The sequence below is a fragment of the Ambystoma mexicanum genome, chromosome 2p, assembly GCF_040938575.1.
Source record: "Ambystoma mexicanum isolate Mex_15411 chromosome 2p, UKY_AmexF1_1, whole genome shotgun sequence".
Taxonomy (NCBI): Eukaryota; Metazoa; Chordata; class Amphibia; order Caudata; family Ambystomatidae; genus Ambystoma; species Ambystoma mexicanum.
Genome location: NC_090923.1, coordinates 1,403,964,857 through 1,403,968,327, shown reverse-complemented (window position 1 = coordinate 1,403,968,327; position 3,471 = coordinate 1,403,964,857). Strand labels below are relative to the sequence as shown.

General features: G+C 44.3%; 1 long non-coding RNA gene across 1 annotated transcript; it reads left to right on the top strand.

Annotated features, from left to right (window-relative positions):
- The first annotated feature begins 294 nt into the window (after nt 1-294).
- On the top strand, nt 295-763 carry LOC138566058 (uncharacterized). Its single transcript, XR_011301823.1, has 3 exons — nt 295-369; nt 494-586; nt 673-763. It is a non-coding gene; the product is annotated as an uncharacterized lncRNA (long non-coding RNA).
- The last annotated feature ends 2,708 nt before the right edge of the window (nt 764-3,471 follow it).

The window sequence follows — 3,471 nt, the reverse complement described above, 5'->3', positions numbered from 1 at the left end:
ACTAGTGGTCCGGCATCTGGATTCCAGAGTGGTCCCAGCCACACAGGGTCAACACCACGTGGCAAGAAGGCAAAGACCATGACCAATATGCCAGCACCCTGCCCGTATGAGGATTGCCCAGACACTGTTTTATTTAAATACTTACGTTTTCCTGAAAATACGGCCCTAACATGGCCGTAACATCAGGATGAATAAAGATAGCCATTGGAACAATTGACGGGCTAGTGTTCGTGCTGGAACTACATGTCAACACGTTATAAGCCACGTAGCAACATCATATGACGCACGGGTAGCAGAAGATCACGTAAGCACTTCCGTTCCGTGAACTGTCTTTGTTTTGCCTGGCGAAACCACATATCACCCTTAAAAGTAAGTAGCTTTGGGAACGTGGATATTGAGCACTATTCTGGCTAGCAACTAGGGACGATAGCAACTAGGGATGAAACACAATATTTCATTTGTCCGTTCTCTACCCTGTTGTTTCTTCTGTTAGGTGCACGCAGCAAAAGCCGCCGACTACAGCACACCCCTGGAATACAAAATCAAAAGAAAATTATCCGCATGAGACAATTACGTGCTGCCACAGGTAGGCGCAGCCGCTGAATAGATTTTCCATTCTTCGTGCTGCACGGTGAAATAATACTAAAACTGCACGATGATTTATCATTACAGTCCCACCATTATAACCTGAAGTAGGTGGTGTTTTAATGCCATGGTATTTGATGACCACACAACCGTTGTAGGACCAACCAGAGCTAAAAAGGTATGCTTGGCTGATCAAAATTGTCTGTCCACACTGGATAGGGCGTACTAAGTCACAATGAACTGTCCTAGTGCCCCCCCTCTCCCCTGTTTGTCTCCCCTTTCCCCTGTCAGACCTCATGTTCCTTTTCGGCTTGTTTTCCCTTTCGTTCTCACCCTTTGTTTTCCTTCCCCTTGTCCACTGCACTAGTCTCCTAGTGTGTGCACTGGATGCACGAAAGAAATTACGATAATCTATGGAGTTAGATATAATGGTAGAATGCATAGAAATACAGCATACGATTGAATTAACTTTGAATAATCAAGTGAAAATACTGTTGAGTCAGATGATACAGTCACAGAAATAATCATGATGATGTGCACTATAATATATTTAGAGGTTGGCAGCACTGTCTCACCCACTGTCTGATGAAATTGATAGAGAGAAAACAGTTGTTGTTTGGTCGATGAAAATGTATATGTCTGTTCTGGTTTGTTGTAGATATGCAGAGATAATTTGCAATAGTACTTGTGAGATTCAACTGTACATCCCCTAAAACGTGGGGTTCAAGTGTCCTGAGGAAAGCCTTACACGAATGACTAAACATCCTAGGAACAAGTGACAGTCTAAATGTGTCTTCAAGAATAAGGCTGGAAAAAGATTTACTCCTGTCCACACAATTACTAAGGGGCCTTTTCTAAAATCAGACATGAACTGGATTGTTTAAAGTCACCCTTTTGTTACTAACATCACTTAAAGCACAGTGTATGTTATAAGAGAGTACAAGGACATAAAATGCTAAATACTTAGCTATTGCTTCTTTAATAATTGTGTTTTATGTTGTTTTGATTTGCAAATGTGACCACTGGGTCAATTTTTTAAATGATCTGTTACAGAATAAAATTTAGATATATTTTTTGTAAATCCGACCTCTCCATCCTTTTATACATGTTGAAAAAGGTGGTGTTATAAGTGGACGTTGGGTTTGATCTAGCTCTGTCACCTGTGACATCAAAAGGTAGCTCGTTGGGACAACCCTTTGTTCTTTATGTTACTAAGTCCTTCCCCTACGAGCCCCTAACAAAAAAGAGGACTACTGTTTTGTCAGTGTGCTCACTGAGCATTCACACAAGAAGGCAAAGCCTGCACAGCAGGAACAGGCTCAACCGCATGGCACGGCACAGGACACCGGCACGTTGAGGAAGGGGAAATTACATGATGATGAAGTCCAGATCCTCATGGACTACGTGACTGAGCACCACCATGACATGTGCCTGCAACCGGGGAGCACACATCCACCTGCTCATCGTATGGTGCATTGGCAGCATGTCACAAATGAGATCAACGCCATAGGGCTTGAGAAGCACACTGCTGCCAGTTAGTAAAGTGTTGGAATGACCGCACCGATCGCACCAATTCCAAGCTGGGTGACAACCTCGCCTCTGCTATGGCAACTGGAGGGGGGTCACCAGAGGAGGAGGAACGCACCAAGCATGAAGAGACTATGGGCCAATTCATTCTAATGGAGCAGTTGCGAGGCGTAGGAGGCCTGCCAGATTATGAGGGCACGTCCGGTGAGTTACCAAGATTGTGCATCCTGAGTACGTGTAGTGAAGCATCACCAAGATGTATGATTGTGTTGCGCATCTGGCGGCATTTGAATGACTGCCATGAGTGAACCATGTCATGGTGTACTGACTCCTGTCCAATGTACTCAAGAGTGGATACAACCCATGTGTTGTGTATCAGTTGAACATGACCATGTGACAGTACTCTTCCCCCCCTAGCATACCCACCCAACATCTGCAACATGATACCACAATGTCCCCTCTTGTTAATTGCATCCTTGATGTCAGTGACTCTGCTCTGGTAGATGCTTGTGCCTGAAAAACAAGTTACACTTCATGCACTGCAGGGTATAGATTCTCTAGTCACACATGTACGTAGGTGCTTCCGTGCTACATAGAACATCCAAGATGACAAGCAACACGCCTCACGGCATGCCATGAGTGGGTGTGCATATGTCTAGACTGTGCACATCCCCGCTGCTACTATGGCAATGACAGCTCAGTCAAATTGTTGTGAGGCCTGACCCCTGTTACTCTGCCACACTCAGCACACACTCCATGGGTCCATGCCCCTGTCCCTCTCGGGGGTCACTATACCTTGTTCCTATCTCCAACTCCATTTACTTACTCTCTACACTTCACAGAGCTTGGCTAGGTGTTACTCTTACAGTCATACTTCAACTGGGACTGTTTCCTTTTTTACACACTTATGGCATGTTCCCATTGTGTGCAGTCCCTGTGCCAGGTCAATACTGGTGTGGCATGTGATGGATGCAGACTTGAATGTCAATATGTGTGTCTGCCGGATGACATGTCATGTAATTGCACGTCACATAGCCACATGACCATGGCCATTTCACTGGGATTAGTCAACAGTTTGCTGTCTCATGTGCCATAATTTGCTTGCTAACAACCATGTTTGTTGCCAAAGTGTCCACTGGCAGCATTGCCCTGAGCATGGAATGTTGTTGCCAGTCTGCATATGCCATGATCAGATTGCTGCTTGTACATAGTGTGTGGATGCTGTTTCTCTCAGTTTATAGTGATGTTTTCGAATGCCATATTATCAAAATGCCATTTTGTCGGCACAAAATTACCGGAAAAAAAAAATTTCAAATGTTTTTTTACATTTTATTTTTGAAATGGGAGGAAGAAGAGTTT